The 18681-nt window shown below is 39.7% G+C and overlaps 1 long non-coding RNA gene across 2 annotated transcripts in view; it reads right to left on the bottom strand.

Annotated features, from left to right (window-relative positions):
* Positions 1-8597, bottom strand: part of LOC138150590 (uncharacterized) — a 465078-nt gene extending 456481 nt beyond the window's left edge. For both annotated transcript variants that reach the window (XR_011165590.1, XR_011165589.1), the window contains exon 1: positions 8478-8597. This is a non-coding gene — a long non-coding RNA (uncharacterized lncRNA). The remainder of the gene's footprint in view (positions 1-8477) is intronic.
* Between the last annotated feature and the right edge of the window lie 10084 nt (positions 8598-18681).

The raw sequence follows: 18681 nt of genomic DNA on the forward strand, positions 1-18681 counted from the left end.
CTGATCCTTTATGCCTAGATCCTCTGTCTAGGTCTCTGATTCTTTATTCCCCCATCTCCTAGCCTGGATTCCTACATTAGCCAAGATTCCTAAGTACTGTTCATCTTTTCCCTTCCTGAAAATAGAATGTGTTCCCTGCTTTAGCTGACTTTCCTGGACTTGGACTCTGGCATTTTTCATTCCCACATACTTTTATTTTGTCTAATATATCTTCTGATTCCACCTTTTCAATTCTAACATTGGGGCTTTCCTATTTTTTAAAGTGATTGGGTGGGGTCAAAAACAAAGCACCTTATCAGAGATACAGGCAGGGCAACTGTATAAGAGATTCAGCCCTTTACTAGAACACTTTCGCTTTATCACCAAATGAGATAATATATGTAATGTGCTTTGCCAACCTTAAAATCTTAGCATTGTTGTTGCTGTTGCTGCTGCTGCTGCTGCTGTCATCATAGCTATCATATATGGACTGGGAGCACAAATAGAGTGTATGTTTGTCATCTCATTAACATCCACTGATATGAGACTAAGTATAGCACAGACCCGAATGCAGTGCCATGTATTAAATCTACTCAAAGCAGGAGGTAAGGAAATACCACTGGCCATGGTGCTGACAGCTTCTCTGATAATAATGCTATCACTGGAAGACAAGAGATACCTGGGGATGGGACATGAACATGTATATTCTCCCCTGGGTTTTTTCCCTGATGCTTAGCACACCAGGAAAGAAATGTCAAAACATCTACCTGAAAAAGATTTCTCTGCAAGAAATTTATAAAATGCAGTGGTGTCCTCTTTATGCCCTGCGGGCTTAGGATCATAGGATCATAGAATCATAGAATTGTAGAGACCATCTTCTCCTTCATTTTACAGAGGCAGAAACTGAAGGTCATATATAGGATCCTAGATTTGGAGCCAGCATGTACCTCAGAAGAAATCTACTCCAATCTCTCCATTTTGCAGAGAAAAAAAACTGAGGCCCAAAGAGGTGAAGTGACTTGTCCAAGGAAACATATAAGATCATAGACCTGGAAGTGTCCAGAACTTCAGATTCCATCCAATCCTATTCTCTCCCTTTACAGAAGAGGAAACCGAGGCCCAGGGAAGTGAAGTGACCTACCCAAGGTCCCACAAACATGATTTGTAGGAAACCACAGAAGCATTATTTGAACCCAGGTTCTATGACCACAGAGTCAGTTCTTTCTCTGCTCTATCATGTATTGTGAATAATCTGTTTTCCTACAAGTTGATCAACCAAGTTACATCTACTAAGACTTGTATCAGCTCTTCTTTCTTTTCTTTCTTTGGTGGAGCAGCCCCTACACACAACTAGAGTATAGAGCTTCATTGTAGGTCTCCTGTTGCTTCCCCTGAATCACATGCTGAATCATTTTATTATTCAGTTTTACCATGACCAAAGGCCATGGTAGTGACCCCCCTCTCTACTAACAAAGTTAACACCAGTTCCTGCTTCTACCTGTCTTGCCTTAATCATGCTTAAGTCATGGCATGATATAGTTATGAGTTTTCCTTGTTTGCTTTTGGATTGAACCCCATTAAAATTTCATTCTTTCCTCCTCCCTAACAAAGTAAGTACTGTACCTAGTGAGCTGATAGCTCCATCCCCCAATACTCTAGATGGGGTCTGGTCAAAGCAAAGTACACAGGGACAATCATCTACTTATTCTTGAAAGCTATGGCCAAGATTCCCTTCACTTCTTTGGCTACCATATCACACTGCCGACTAATACTGAGCTTGAAGTGCTCTAACACTTCCAGGTCTCTTTCAGAAAAACTTCCATTTAAGCATGCCTCCCTCATCTATCCAATAATTCTGGAAGTGATTTTTTAGACCCAAGTGTAAGATTTTACATTTGTTCCTATTAAACATCCTCCTATTAGATCCAACTCAATCTTCTGACCCATTGAGATCTTTGGGGTCCTCACTTTCTTTTTTTTGTTGTTTTGTTTTGTGTTGTGTTGTACTTTTTGGAGGGGGGAAGGAAGAGCAATTGGGGTTAAGTCACTTGCCCAAGGTCACACGGCTAGTAAGTATTAAGTGTCTGAGGCCAAATTTGAACTCAGGTCCTCTTGACTCCAGGACCTGTACTCTATTCACTGTACCATCTAGCCACCCCAGGGGATCCTTACTTTCTCATTTACTATGTTAGCTATCTCTCCCAACTTTGTGGCATCTGAAAAATGGAGAAGTCATTTACAACTTTACTTAAGTTATTGAAAAAATTGTTGAACAGAAATGGAGCAAGCACAGATTTCTGAAGTATTCCATTCTGGAATTTCTATCATTTTCAGTATGGACATTGAACCAGCTCCTAATCTAATTATATTAGCATCTAGCCCACATACTTCCACCTTTTCCATGAAATTTGGAAAATGTTATCAAATGCTTTGTCATGATCTAGTTAAACTACATCTATGACATATTTTTCTGAACTACCAGTTTAATAACCTGGGTAAAAAAGGGAATAAAATCAGTCTAGCACAGTCTGTTCTCAGATAAATCATGGTGGTTCTTTGTGATCATTGCTTCCTTTTCCAGACCATTCTTTTAATGAAACATTGCATCAATGATGACTAAAATGTCTATCCACTGCTAGACACAAACCTTGAGGAAGTCAATGACAAAAAGAAAAACCCTATCTATGTAAATATAGCCAAATCAATTCAACAAGCATTTATTAAGCACCTACTATGTGCCAAGCAGTATGATAAGTACTGGGGAATATAAAGCAAGGAAAAGGATAATCCCTGCTCTAAAGGAGCTCACAGTCTAACTGGGGAGACAATTTGCAAATATCTATGTACAAACAACTAAGATGTATACAGAATAAATGGGAGATAATTCTATAGGGAAGGCACTAGCATGAAGGGGGGTGTCCAGAAAGATTTCTTGCTGGAGGCACAAGTTTAGCTGAGACCTGAAAGAAGTCAGATAAACCAGATGATTGAGATGAGGAAGTAGGGGATTTTAGATATGGGGGACAAGCAATGAAAATGCATAGTAAGGAGATAAAGTCACGTCCAAGGAAGAACATCGAGGAGACAAGTACTTTGTTTAAATAGTAACAAAGAAGTGGAAGAAAAGTAGGTACCCAGAGACTGAGGAAAGCCTAAATTGGCATCAGTTCATTAAAATAATGGAATATTACTGTGCTGTAACAAATGATGAATATGAGGGATACAATGAAGCATGGGAAATGCTTTATAAGGAATACAGAGAAGCATAGGAAATACTTCTATGAACTGATACAATAACAAAGTAATCAGACCTGGAAAAATAATCTGCACAATGACTATAATTATGTGAATGGAAAGAACAAAAACAAGACCATCAGAGGTAAATGCTATGAATTTATAATGCTCAGTCTTTTTCCCAAAGTAGAGGTAGGGTATTATGGGTATGGAACACTGCATATGATGCCAGATTTTTCCGATATTTTGGTTAGGTTTGCTGAACCATTTTTCCTACTTTGTTTTTGTTAAAAGGGATTATTCTCTGGGAGGGAAAGGAGAAGAAACACAATGAAAACTGAAAGTGGTGTAAAGGCAAAACAATAATAAAAATTTCTTTAAAAACTAAATAAAACAAAACAAAGCAACGGTTCATCTTTTCTCCCGGAATCAGAATTGAGTTCATTGTCCTATAGTTTGTGTATCACATTATATTTTCCCTTTTTAAAAATTAGTGCATTTGCCCCTGACCAGTCTTGCAGTACCTTTCCAGTTTCCATGATCTTTCAAATATCCCTGACAGTGGCTCAGCCATCATTAACTATCAGTTCTTTCAGGACCCAAGGATGTTTGTAGTTTAACTGGGCTTGGTGATTGGATCTGATTTATGGTGGTTCAGTGTTCCCTTACTAGTTCCTGACATCCAAATTCCTCATTCTTTTCTTCTTTTTATCCATGAAGCATGTGGTATGTTAGGAAGGCAAATCTCCTTGCTTCTGCCATCATTGATCTTCACCCAAATTCTCTCCACTGTACATCTCCCACAAGGTCCTGAATTTCCTCACAATTATACCTCTTACTATATAATGCACCCCTCCACTAGCTCTTTTTATTTCTCCTATTTCTTCTAAATAAGGTATAGCCATCTAGATCCTATTCTAGGATGGATCTCATCCCATTAGATCTTAGTGATAACTCAGAAAAATGTGTCTCCATGTTTTGAGAACAGAAATTCATCATTTGTGCATAGACGTTTGAGGCCAGGGGTTTTCCTATTAGGCTCCTTTTTTGGGGATTTTGTCTCCTGTAAACTTTTAGATGTCTCAACTTCTCTATTCTATTTAATAGCCTTTTGAGTGCATTTGCAAGACTCTCAACAAATAGACTCTCACCAGTCCTTGTCAAGTGGGCTCTATCCTAGATGAGAGCCTATCATGCCAATATTTTAAGACATGAAGTCAAATTCTGTGTGGACAGTCAGCCCAGGAGGAATGGAAAGCTCTGAAGAATTAAATTTCAGAGACACAAAAAGAAATAATTCCAGTGAGATTTTTTTAAAAAATAATGGGAGCTGTCTGAAGAGACTTAGATGGTTACCCAGGGAATTCAACAAACAACAGAGATTTTTTAAGCTATGTAGAGAAAATCCTGTTGGGATTCTTCTCTAGCTTTTCACTCCCCAAATATGATTTCTCTACTGCAATACCTTCCTTTGATGGAAAGTAGTCATAAAAATGCCACCTTTGCCCCTAAGGTCTTCAATTTCTTGACCAAGATATTCTAACCTCTGTGAATGCTTTCTAAGTTCTGTCTAGCAGTATTGTTTATGCCTTCATGAGTCACCAGAAGTAGGTAGGCAGTCATCTCTTTTGACACATGCTGGGAGGTCCTTGAGAAGTTGTTACTTCTTAACCATTTTCAAACCATGCAGTTTGTACTCCCACCTTAATCTTTATCCTCCTCTCACCAAAATCCCACTTCTGCTAGGGCTGGGGGCTTGGATACATGAGGTTTTTTCCTTTATTTTACCCAGAAGTAGGCTTCCATGTTGGGCCTCCATGTTGCTTCCTGGCCATGTCCAAACCACGCCACCTACACTCTAGTAATCTTCCTCATCCCCCTCCCACCAAGACTTGGACTATGCCCCTAGATGGCTGAGCTCTGACAAGTGACATTCACTTTATCTCGTCCAAACGGCCATTCCCAAACCATACTACTACAGACATACATACCCTCTCCCTCTTTCTAGTTCCCCTTTATATGTTAAAACATAGGCTCCAGGGCAGTGATTGTCTTGCTTGTGTTTGTATCTCCAGCATTTAGCACAGCACTGAGGACATAGAAAGCACGTAATAAATTATTTATCATTCATTCATGTATTCATTCTTGGCTATTTCCCCCCCCCCCCAGAAAACAGCAGACCTTTCACTGTTATCAAGTCAACCAAAAGCTGCCTCTGTATCACTCAGCAGGAATCACCCACGGCCACTACTCTGCTATATGCCTTTGCCTGGTCTATGCTATACCCCAATAAGCCACCCCCATTTTAAAAATTGCTTGCAGAACTGATATTCGGCCCAAACATGCCTTCACCTTCCCTTAGTTTTTCTCCCAGGCAGGGAGGTGACTGGACAAGGCAGTTTTTATAGTTTCAATATGCCATAATTGTTCTACCTGTGATAATTCACTGCACTGTGTTTTAATCAATCATGTGACCACTCAAAATGCCAGACATCTGGGTCTTATGAATGAGGCTGGCCATCGAGAGGAAGAGACTTCACAAATACAGGGTGGTGGCTGAGTCAAACTGAGATTTCTCAATTACTCATACTTTGGAAAAATATTCCATTTTCTTGTTTCCATACTCCTAAATCCACTTTAAATCCAGCCAGTACTGCATAAGTTCAGGGAGGTGGCAACTAGAGTATTATAAGTTTATAGGCTGAGCACCCTCTTTTGAGAAGCAGCGAATGCTATGGCCTCTAGAAAAATCTAATACATACTCATGGACTATCTTCTGCCATTCATATTACTGGTGGCTTGTTTATATACTGGTGGCCAAATTATATACTGTATCTACTCACTAATTAATTAATTGACTGCCTGATTTTCTATAGGTTGCAGAAACCAGGAAATGAAGTCTGGGGAAGGCAGCTATTACCATGGTGTCCCCATCAAATGGACACCTAACCAACACATGTCACATGTAGGGGTTCTTTGGTTATCAGTTCTGTAAATAATGGGAAAAACCAGGGGTGAAAATCAGGGATGTGATCCGTTTCCCAGGCCAATTACACTAGCAGCTGAGTTTTCATGAAAGCACTGGTTGTCTTTCTTTGTGTCCTGTTGGCCCCATACTTTGTCCCAGTCATCACAGAGCCCTGATCTGCTATCTCTCCAGTTCTCCACTTTTTCTACTATAGCTACCGAAGATTCATCCCATATCATCCTTTGATTGAACTAGCTCTAGCTGCCCTAGCAGCAGTAGCTGTAGGAAGCAACAAGTGACTGGCTGTTAGCAACCACATATGTGGCTGTCCATTCTGCCAATAAAATGGAAAAACTGGCGAGGAGTGTGAACCAGAGGCTCTTTAAGGACAAAGAGAAAGTGAAACTCTGGGTTGTTGGGAAGTATATGACACTGTACACTTTCTAACTTCTCCACTGACCTATTTCCCCCAATAAACAGTAGAAACACCTGTTACTGTCTTAATACAGTAAAGTCAGATTAACGACTATTTGAGGGAGATTTAAATTAGCAAAGAGCTGAAATGATAGACATTTTAATACTATGTTTTTACTTCAATTAAAGTTCTCCTCATGGACCTTACAGTTACCCACATGGCATGTAGGTAACCCTAGATTTTCAAAGCCTATGCCCAAAGGGTGTAAGTTCTGACAGATGTGGACAAGTTAGAAAGGCCCAAGTAAAAGTCTGGTGATAGACCACAATTATGCTGTGTTAAGAACCAGTCTAACAAAGCATAATGAGGTTTATCAACGGAAGAGTGACTATCAAGGAATGAGAAGATTTGGCCATAGTAATTCATGAAGACCACATATTAAAAATAAAGGGTACATCCTCCCTGACCCTGGGAAAGAAAGGACCCATATAGAGGGCATCACAGAGGTTCTGGGGTATTTGAAGTACAATATTAATTAGTTTCAACCATATGAAGTAACATGAATGGCTGTCCACAAAGTGTTGCTACATCAAAGTCATTAGGAAAAGTTACTTTAGAAATCAGAATCATCAGTGACTAATATATGAATATAGTGTTTGTTGAATATATTTGTTTATATGCTAGTCTCAAGTCAATTCAATATCCTTTCATTCCTCCAATCTTGTTTATATTCCTATAAACACAGACACATAAAAGTCCAAATAAGTTATGCATTGGTTATTTAGTCAATTCCCCAGCACACGTATGAAAGGTCTGAGTCCGAGCAAGGAACCGCTTCAGTTACCATGAGATGCCACAAGTATGTTTTCATCTTTGTTTTGACTTGCCTTTGAAACTCCTCCAGAAAGCCTAGGTCCAGATAATATGCCTTTGACTTGGGACTTGTTCTGTCCTCAGGTATTAAAATCCTGGATCCTGACCCATCTGCCTGGACTTTTCACCCCTTACTTCTTCTGTCCTCTGAGAACTGTGTCCTCTCCCCACTGGTCAGCTTACTCTTTGACCCACTGTTTGCCCTGACTCCTTCCTACTCACAGATGGTTCAATTCCAGCCTACCCACTTGGATTATATGGACTGAAGAAGCCCCCTCCAATGCTCAAATTATGTGATTCTGGATCTGAATCAGGGCCTTATTCTATCCCTCCAAACTTCAATTTGCCATGCTACACCATCCCAATTTGGCCTGCTTATCTGGTTGAAGATCTATGGGTCCCCATGCTTCTTGTACCTCTGCTTCTGTCCTTGCCTCAGAACAGGCCCCCCTCCCTACAATCCATAGCCCTAGAACTCACTGGGAATGGTCCACAAACAACAACTTTATAGATGAAAAACGTCCAACGGCCAAAAGCAATCTAGAGATTGGAAATTGATATGAGCGATCATTTTGAGTTGACTCTAAAAGAAAAGGAGAACAAAGACACTGAGGTAAAACTGAGAATTCTATTCTATACTGCACCACAGTGCAAGTAGTAACCTGGCTGCTTCTACATGATGGAATATGTGGATTTACTAATGAGATTAAAGATTGGCTTCCGGTAAGCAGCTAAACCACTGAAGTCAAGAAATATCGCCAGAGTGAATTGTGTGTGGCAGGGAGTAGGAACCATATTGCAATTTCAGCCTCATTTTCTTTTTTTTAATTTGTTATTATTATAAATTCAATACCCACAACAAATAGTAATTAACAAATAATGAAATGAAATATTGAGTCAATCTCCAAATAAATCCTAAAAATTTAAACTATTTACATTTTGATTGAAAGATAAAATAATCCTAAGGGTATACCATGAACTGTAACCCAACAAGAATAAGAATAATACCTTTGCAGAGTTGTTTTTCCTGCAAAAGCTTCTTGGGGGCAACTGCATCACTTCTTTCTGCAGCCTGGGAAGCCAAAAGATAATACGTGATGCCCCAGCTGTTCTGTTATGCTCCCCTAGAAAAAAAGAATTTTTAAAGAGACCTTTTAGTATTTGGCCCCCAAACTGGGCCCATAGCTGAGAGGGAATGGAAGAGACCAGAGTCTATTGTCTTTATTATCAGCAAGTGAAAATGTTCTTCCTGCAGTCCTTCAATGGGGGCTTCAACAGAGACAAAGCTTGCCTGTGTGCTAGCTGTCAATGTGCTACTGAAAAGTTGGAAGTGAATGTAATCGTTGTCAATTACATGCAATTTTCCCATTGGCCTTGTATCAATTGCAGGGATGTTGTCTCTTCACTTTTGATGGATCTTCAAAAGGCAGCTGGCTCTTAATACGTCAGCTTTTAATTTCTCTTGCTCCCCACTTCACCCTCTGTTCAATAGTTAATGATCAGAAAACAAACTTAAATTTGCCAGAAGAGCTCACTAGTTAAAGGAATCTTTTGGTGAATCATTTGGCAAAGCAAAGACTCCATTCTGCCAGGTAGCTAAACTTTAACCTCTGATGACTAGGCTTCTGGGCAGCTAGGTGGTGCTGCAGTAGATAGAGTGCCAGGCCTGGAGTCAGGAAGACTCATCTTACTGAGTTCAAATCTGGTCTCAGACACTTACAAGCTGTGTGACTCTGGGCAAGTCTCTTCACCCTGTTTGCCTCACTTTCCTCATCTGTAAAATGAGCTACCATTTATAGCAGCAGGCACCCAAGCATCCCCAGGGTTGCTGCCAACACAGGTTCTTGGATCTGCTTTGATAAAGGAAAGCAACTCAAAATGGGTTAACAAGCTTACTTTAATCAGTCAGACACATATCGTTTACCTAGTTCAGGGGAGAGAGGTCAGCACCCCGAACTTCAAAGTATACAGGCAGAATTATCAAGACAGAGAAACAAATCAAATAGTTTCCAAACTGTCTAACCATTACATCCATACCAAACAATATCTGGGTTACAAAGCTGGGGGGCTCTGGACAACGCCTTTCCAGAGTTTCATCTGATCAAATCACAGAACACTTCTCCAAGTGAGCCCCAAAACAAAGCTACACATCAGGGCTTATATAGCCTTCTCCTGGCTCAGAGAATGTAACAACCTTATTGACTCACTGGCCAATCAAGAAGTATCTAATGAAAAACAAGCCTCCCACCCCAGGCTCCAGGTGCACTTTAGCCTAGGGGCAGGGAATATCTTAAAAATTTACATTCCCATTACACCATTCCAGTACCTTTTCCAAGAAAACCCCACATGAGGTCATGAAGAATCAACCAAGACTGAAAACAACTGAACAACAATCATGCCCAGGCTTCTAACATCTCTTGTGTACATTGTACATGTTTGCATGTGTACATGTGTGTGAATAAGGTAGGGGTGCACATTCTAGGCGCTTCATAAATGTTTGTGAAAATTAAATCTGTTGAATTTCACTTCAGAAGGTATGCTGGCTCTGTGGCACATCACAGGTCACTTCCCAATGGTATAATTCATGCCAGGACCTCATGCAGCTTAGCAGCATGGTCAGGTACCTAAGACTTCCTTCACCTTCCCCAGGGAAATGCTCAGAGAATAAGAGAAAAATTCTAATAGAAAACACAAAATGAAAGACACTGAGGAACACCTGACTCCCACAGATACACTGTTCTCCTGACAGAAAGTTTCTTTCTCCTCTCTCCTTCTTCCCTCCCACAACACTATATTGTTCTGTAGATTATAAGCACTAGTTTCCAAACGCCAGCAGCGACAGCCCTGCTTATCCTTGATTATATGTCCTTGCTCCATATAGCTTCAGTATAGAAGAGAGACAGGTGTACTCCTCAGGGCTATTGGCCACAGCTGTTGCTTCTCCACCCCCACAACCCAGCCGCCCTGCCTTCCCTACTGTGCTAACATTTTCATTATGTGAATAATCACCCCCTGAATGTATTGGTTCAAGAAGTTTGTTTTTGTAACAGATTTTCTTAAAATAGTGCTTACCTGTATCACAGTTAGCCCTAATCAAAATTACAGAGAGGAAAAAATCCCATCTGTCTATCACTGTCAATTATATTCATCTACAGATCTACCAATTTGACCTGTCTGTAGCTTGAAGTCATCAGGTAAGGCTAATGTGCTATATTTATAGACCATGGCAATTATAATAAAAAATAATTAAAACTACCCTCATTACCATTCAGTCAGTCAGTGTCTTTGAACTTCATTTTCTTTGGTACAAAGTATCCCATTCTGAGAATGAGTCACAATTTGTTTGGGGGGACCCCTTGTTTCCCATCCTTTCCATTAAATAACAGCATGAAATTTTGGCAGTGTATTTTAATAATGTATTCCCTGGAGATAAAAAGAGATCTTACTCTTTAAAGTTGCCTTTAATTGATGTATTTTAATTACTGGGCAAAAGGGAAATAAAAATCAAAATTCATGACATAATGCTTGCCTGGTATGGCACTTTCCCTGTTAGGCTAGGTTTGGGGAGCCTCACTTATTTCTCTCTTTCTATTGAAACAGTTAGCCCAAAGTAGAAAACCTTACTATTGGGTGATGTGGGGGGTTGGGTCTTTAAAAATGAGGGAAACACTCATGAGATGTAGCTCTATCCTGTTAGGATTAATCTCAACTAGAGAGTTAAGGGAAGAAGAAAGGTTCTACTAAATGGAATTGGGGAGGGAGGGAGGTAACAGAAGGTTGACCAGAAAATCTTCCTTGTTCCTGATGTTTATCTGTTTACTTTCCTGGTTTAGTCAGTCCTATCTAATAGATATAGCTGTATCTTTGCTTACTAAGAGTACTACATACAGGGCTTCAGAGCTATCATTCCTGTATAGGCTTATGACCTGATCAGGGTGGCTGAAACAGGAGGAAGGATTGATAGAGCCTGCCTATGGCCATAGCAGTATATTTGTACCCAGAGCACATGAAAAATAAAGGTTGAACTAAAAATAAAGATGATTTGGGGAATCAGGTTGAATCAGAAAGAAAAAAAAACGCACACCCTATATTTTGTCATCCCAATCTCACATGGACTCCAGTTCTGAAACACTGCCTAGAAATTGGGTTTGCCACCCATCCTAGTCCTTGTATCCTAGAATTCTGGAAGCACTCTGGCAACAAATCAGCCTGGTTTTGAGGTTTAATTTAGCTCTTCTGTGAACTCAGACCCTGTATCCAAAGGTAGAGTAGTGCTTGCCTCTCTCTCTCTCTCTCTCTCTCTCTCTCTCTCTCTCTCTCTCTGCCCCTCCCCCTTTCCCCTAGAGGATTGAATACCTAACCCTTGACATGTTGGTCCTCCCCTGAGCCAATCAAAACCAAAAGTTTTTACCATCGGTAGTCACCATCCAAAGCTGGAGGTGGAAGAAGAGAAGGTAAAGGGGATGCAACTAAAAACAGACCAAGCCCCAGGGCATTGCTTGGAAGTTGTTTTTGTTTGGATTTATTTTACTCAATCCCAGAGATCGTCTAGCTTTCATTAGCCTGGTTCTCAAAAAATGCAAAAAACCTTCTGGTTAATGGAGGGCTTTAGGTACCTGGGTTCTAATTAACTATAACTATTCTGAAGAAAATAACCTAATTCATAAATGGGAACTATATATTTCAATCACATGATTTATTCATTTCTATACAGCAGATTTCTGCATAAGGCAGGGCAAATCTGAACACAGAAGCCATGCAGTAAATGTTCATTGATCTGAAGGAAGTCAAGTTGCAAGAATACCAAAAGCATATTCTTGGAAGGGGACTCCCACAAAGTTCCATGAAAGAAGCCCCATAAAAGTTACAGGTGAGATACAGTGTCTCAAGCTCCCTTGTGACTAGGATCCCTTTGGATTACTGTCCGTGGTCTAGTATTATGCTTTGGAGAGAACCCTGGTCTTAGAATCAAAGGACTCCAAATGTACTTTTTACTAAGAGCATGCATGACCTTCGTCAAGTTGCTTCTTCTCTCTGAGATTTTTCCATTATTTGAACATGGAAATAATAACTCTTCTACTCTCTACTTCATAGGGTTGCTGTAAATGTCAAAATGAGGTAACAATTCACATTTATACTATGGTTTAAAATTTTCAAAGTTATTTCCTCACAATAATTCTGTGAGGTCACTCGTATAAGTATTATGATCCCCATTTTACAGATGAAGAAAATAAATCTCAGAGGGATTACTGGTACATGCAAATTACTTGGGACAAGTAACAATTTTTATCTAGTCCCATTTTGTGATAGGAATGGTCATGTGTATGTGCTTCTATTGACACCAGGCTGAGTCAGAACATCTGACTTTGCTTAGATGAAATTGAATTGAGCTGGTTTCTCCACATTTACTTAGTATTATGTCACTCGAGTACTAACACAAGTTTCATTTCTCTCATTTGTTGTATTTTTAATTCTATGGTTTTTAAGAATGGATATTACTCAAAGAGAAAATGCAAAATTTATGCTAGTTCTTGAAGAGCACACTTTGATGACTGTTAGAGATATTGCAGCAGCTGTTGGTGCAGGGAAGTCAAGCATTTCAAAACTCATTAAAGTTCATGCAATGAAACAGGATCAATCAAATCAATATGTAAAGTACAGTAAAAAATGAAAAAACAATACCAAGAACTAACAAACCATTGCTGCAAAACAGTCTAATTAATTCTTAGTAAACAATCAAAGACATTCAAAGAGACCCTGGTAGGGGGTTGTTATTGATTCTTCTACAATGTGTTATAAGCTTCTTGATGGTGGAAGAATGGTGAGAAGACCAGTTTTTCTTCTATGAAGAAAAAAAGCAAGACAATACAAAGCCTGGAAAAGGATAATTTTTTAATGACACTAATTTTATTTTTATTCAAAGCTATACCAAAACCACTGGCAAAAATCCAGGTGAGCCCATAAGATCTGGACATCACTATCAGACTATCAAACCTTCACCCAAGAAAAGCTTGAATGATTTCCTTTTCCTTTAATGGGCCTGGAAGTCTAATGCTCATTGAAGGAATGGTGAACTCTGACAAATACATTGATATACTGAGAAGCAGAATTGTTGTAGAATTATAGAAATTCTCAAGTGGAGATGGCAACCCTGCTACAGGCAAGTAAAGGGTAAGACATTCATCCAAGAGGTGGAGATAAACATGCTTCACTGGCCTGGGAACTCACTTAATTCAAAGCCCATCAAAATCCATGTGCTATAATCAAGGTTAGATTCAGGAAAATGAACCATTAGTCAAAGGTGTGCTTAACATCCAATTGGTACAAACTGTGGTTTCATGATGAAGAATCAAGGAATATGTTTTGAAATCTTGTGAACTCTGCCAAATTTTGTAAACAAAAAAAAGTCATTGGAGCAAAAGGAAGATATATTGGATCCTAAAATTTTTTTAAATGTAAAAAAAATTATAAAACTTTGAAATTATATATCAGTAAATGTAGTTATTTTACTTTGTCCCAGTTAATTTACATGAGGCTTTAAGTGACTTTCTATGGTTATATAAATAATATATGTTTGAGTAGGGATCTGAACCTTGGTCTCCTGACTCCAAGTCTCATACTCTTTTTTGTGTCTTTTTGGAGGGGGGAAGGAAGGGCAATTGGGGTTAAGTGACTTACCCAAGGTCACACAGCTAGTAGGTGTTAAGTGTCTGAGACTGGATTTGAACTCAGGTCCTCCTGACTCCAGGACTCTATTCACTGTGCCACCTAGTTGCCTGAGTCCCATACTCTTAACACAGAACTTTGTATATAAATGTAAACCATTATAATGAGGAGGACAGTTCCATGGCTCCCTATTACCTGTAGGATGCAACCTTTTCAACTAAAGCCCTGCAATAATCTGCTTCCAGTATACTTTTCGAGCCTTATTTCATATTACTTCCCCTTCATGAACTTTTCACACTAGCCAGATTCGATTACTTCCATCATTTGTCCCCACTCCAGGAATGTAGTCCCATCATCATTTCTACTTCATCTTTAGCTTCCTTTGAAGCTTATTTCAGGCCACTGGAAAATGAGGGGGTTAGACTGGATAATCACTGAGGAGCTTTCTAGTTCTAGATCCAGACCCTATGTGTGACTTTGGGCAAATCACTTCCCCTCCCTAGGCTTCAGTTTCCTCTTCTGTAAAATGGGGAGAATAAACAAGATGGCCTCTGATATCCCTTCTAGCTGAAAATCTAGTATTCTACAAACTTCATCAAAGTACCCTGCATTTACTTCTCTGTACATATGTAATATCCTTCAGTAGAGTATAATCTTCCTGAGGGGAGAGACTGTTTTGGTCTTGATGTAATCTCACCATGCCTTATCCATAGGAAGCACTTAATGTTGTTGAGGTGAGCTGAGCTAAGTTGAGATCTGGGTCCTAGATCCAAAGCCCTAGGCATAGCCTTGATCCCCTTGAGGATTTCCCATCCTTCTAAAGAAATCACCCTAGCTAACATACACTGACAATAAAGGAACCTTTAAAACTTGAGAAATTGACTAGGGGTGTGTGTGCTAAGGATCTAAGTCCTTGACTGGCTCCACCTTAAAAGAAAACATCCTGCATACAGCTGTAGGAACATGTCCTGCCTTGAACCATTCCTGGGTGTCTCTACTATAATCTCTGCAAATGCCCCATTGACTTGCCAGACACCATACCAGGGGCGAGGAACCTGTGACCTTGAGGCCACATATGGCCTTCTAGATCCTTAAGTGCAAACTTTTGACTGAATTTAGTCATCAAAGAAGAGTTTTAATATCAAGTCCTCTTACTCCAGTAAGAGCTAATTTCATGCATAAAGACTTTGGTCCCTGGTGACATACTATCTCCTAACTCTGGCTAGTGTTTGGCACTTAGCAAACCTTCATTGGCCAGTAACCTCACGATTTTGTGCCCTTGATAATAAGGGAGGTAGGTGTGGGAGTGTGGATGGTTCAGATCAATTATTCACTTCTAATGAAGTGCCCTTCTGGCACTATTTGGAGTGTCTTCTTTGTCTAAAATGAGGATGGTCCATTAGAAACAAGCAGGCTGTATTTTAGAGGAAAATTATTACTAGATCTCACGATATTGTGCTAAATCCTCTCCCTCATCTTTCATCCAGTCAAAAGGCCACCCTTAAGGATCTAGAAGGCCATATGTAGCCTCAAGGCCACAGGTTCCCCACCCCTCCACTTTACTATCTCAGTCTTGAACTAAGAATGAAGTGAGCAAAAGAACTCTTCTCCTTTGTCATGCTAGCTACCATTATTATAATCAGCTCAACCTCCCAATGGCACTCTTGTCTTGGCCAGGGCTACCCTGGGAAGTGCTGGGTTCCACCTCACTGGAGGTTTTCAGGCAAAAATCTGGATAAATAATTGCCAGGTACATGGTAGAAAGGATTCATTTTCAGGTACAGATGGCCTTTGAGATCCCTTCCAACTCTGAAATGTTGTGATCCTGTGACGGATGACCTTGAGACTGTGTAACCTTCAGCCATCTCCACTTGCCAGGCCAAGTGGCAGAATTCTGCGTATTGATGTCACATACAGAGTAATGGTTGAAAAGGTACCAAAATCCCTGGGGAAAGTGAGAGAGCAGGAAGGCAATAAAATATTTGTGATTTACGAATGCTCAGCTACACATAGTGTGGAATATGTGTGTGTGCATGTTTATAAAATACAATGCTGGGTTTTTTTTTCCTTTTCCCCACAGAGATCAAGATCCATGCAGCAAAATCTTTGTTGTTTATTGTCCTAGGTGTTTGTGAGTTGTAGATTACTGGGAACACCCTTCCCATTAGATGCTTTTGGACTTTTCACACTCATTTCTTCTAGAAAGTAAGTTTCATTCCTTAAAAGCAACTGGCCTTGCAGCTATTTCCCCATCTATTTAAATATCTTATCTGTAGGAAAGATGAGGGAGAGGATTTACCACAATATTGCGAGATCTAGTAATAATTTTCCTCTAAAATACAGCCTGCTTGTTTCTAATGGACCATCCTCATTTTAGACAAAGATGACACTCCAAATAGTGCCAGAAGGGCACTTCATCAGAAGTGAATAATTGATCTGAACCATCCACACTCCCACCCCTACCTCCCTTATTATCAAGGGTGCAGAATCGTGAGGTTACTGGCCGATGAATGTTTGCTAAGTGCCAAACACTAGCCAGAGTTAGGAGATAGTATGTCACCAGAGACCAAAGTCTCTCTGCATGAAATTAACTGGTATGGTCACTGGAGTAAGAGGACTTGATATTAAAACTCTTCTCTGATGACTCAATTAAGCAAGAAACTAAAACAACTAGAGTCAACTGTGTGCCAGGCACTGTAGATCCAAATTAAAAAACATAGAAGCCCCTGCTTTCAAGGAAGTGACATTTTGTCTGGGGACATAGTCAAATGTACAAAAGAAATATAGAGGATTTGGGGGGGCAGGGAGGCACTAGCAACTAGGTGGTGGAGGATCAGGAAAGGCTTCCTGTAGAATGTAGCAAGCCCATGAGCCAAGCTTTAAAAGAAACCAAGAATTCTGATGAAGTGGGAGCGCATTTCAAGCATGAGGGAGGAATATCTAGTGCCAAGTCATGGGGGTAGAAGATGGAGGGATGTGTATGAGGAACATGAAGTAAGCCAGTTTGGCTGGACTCTAGTGTACATGGAAGACAGTATTGTACAGTAACAATGAAAAGATAAGTTGGATGCAGGTTGTGAAAGGTTTTAAATCCTAACAGAAGAGTTTCTATTTTATTCTAGAGATAAAAGGAAGCCACTAGAACTCATTGAGACTTGGTTACATATGCTTCAGGAAAATTGCTTTGATATCCATGTAGAAGATGAATTGGAGTGTGGAGAAACTCAAGGCAGGGAATCCTATTGGGAAATTAGTGCAATAGTCCAAGATGTCCATGAAGAGGACATGAATGAGGGTGATGGTCATATGGTTGGAGAGAAGATGTATTTGAGAGATGGTGTGAAGACAAAATTTGGCACCTGATTGGATACACGGGTTAGCGAGAATGAGGAGTTCATGATGACATGGAGATTGTGAACCCGGGTTCACAGAAGGATGGCGGTGCCCTCCACAGAAACAGGGAATCTAGGAACAGTTAGAAAACAAACAGGGCTTGGGAGCAAGCCAATCAGTGTGCCCACTTCTGAAGAATACATAATAAAATTAGAACAATGTAGAGGAGATGAACATGTCCCCTGTGCAAAGACACCACAAATCAGATCCCATGGATTTAAGTATCACTTCTATTCAGATGACTCCCAGACCCACATATCTAGTTCTAGTTTCTCTTCTGAGCTGCAGTCCCACATCACCAACTGCCTATTAGACATTTCAAACTGGATTGCCAGAGAGATCTAAAACGCAACATGTCCCTAACTGAACTCATTTTAGAGTTTTTTTATATACTTGACAAATGGACTTTTTTGTCATATACTTGACAAATATCAACAAACAATAATACTTTACTGTGCAGAGAACAGAAAAAAGAGATTTACAGGAAACTGTGAACTTCTTTATTTAAAAAAAAATTGGAATGCTTCACACATCAATGAAACATTAAAAAATACACAGAAGGAAACAGAAAGAAGTCCAGAATGGAACACAGACTAGCAGGGCAGGTTTTTTTTAACAATTGTGTTTAATTGAGTATATCCTTAAAAATGAAGTATACATAATTGAAGTTTACTATTTCTTATGCAATCTTCATTATCTGTTGTTCTTTGTGTATTAAAATGTTCTTATGTTGGTCAAGTGCATAGTAAAAGGGCTTTTTAAAAAAAAGATAATGAGTTCATTTGGGGATATGTTGAGTTTGAGATGTTGAAATATCCAATAGACCATTGAATTTGTGGGACTTCATCCCAAAAGAGAAAGTGGGGCTGAATATGCAGATTTGGGAGTCATCTGAATGGAAATAATAATTAAACTCAATGAAACTAATGAAAACAGTAAATTAAAGAGTATAGAAAAGAAGAAAAAGCCCCCGGACAGAGTCTTAGGAACACTCATCATTGGATAGTGTGATTTAGACAAAACCAGGAAAGAAAATAAAAAATGAGAGGTCATACAGGTAGGAAGAGGAGAGAGACAGACAGACAGACAGAAACAGAGAGAGAGACAGAGAGAGAGAGAGAGACAGAGAGAGAGAGAGAGAGAGAGAGAGAGA

This window comes from Petaurus breviceps, unplaced genomic scaffold (assembly GCF_028583685.1).
Source record: "Petaurus breviceps papuanus isolate PSGF00001 unplaced genomic scaffold, PetGlider_PUasm1.0 90881, whole genome shotgun sequence".
Classification (NCBI taxonomy): domain Eukaryota; kingdom Metazoa; phylum Chordata; class Mammalia; order Diprotodontia; family Petauridae; genus Petaurus; species Petaurus breviceps.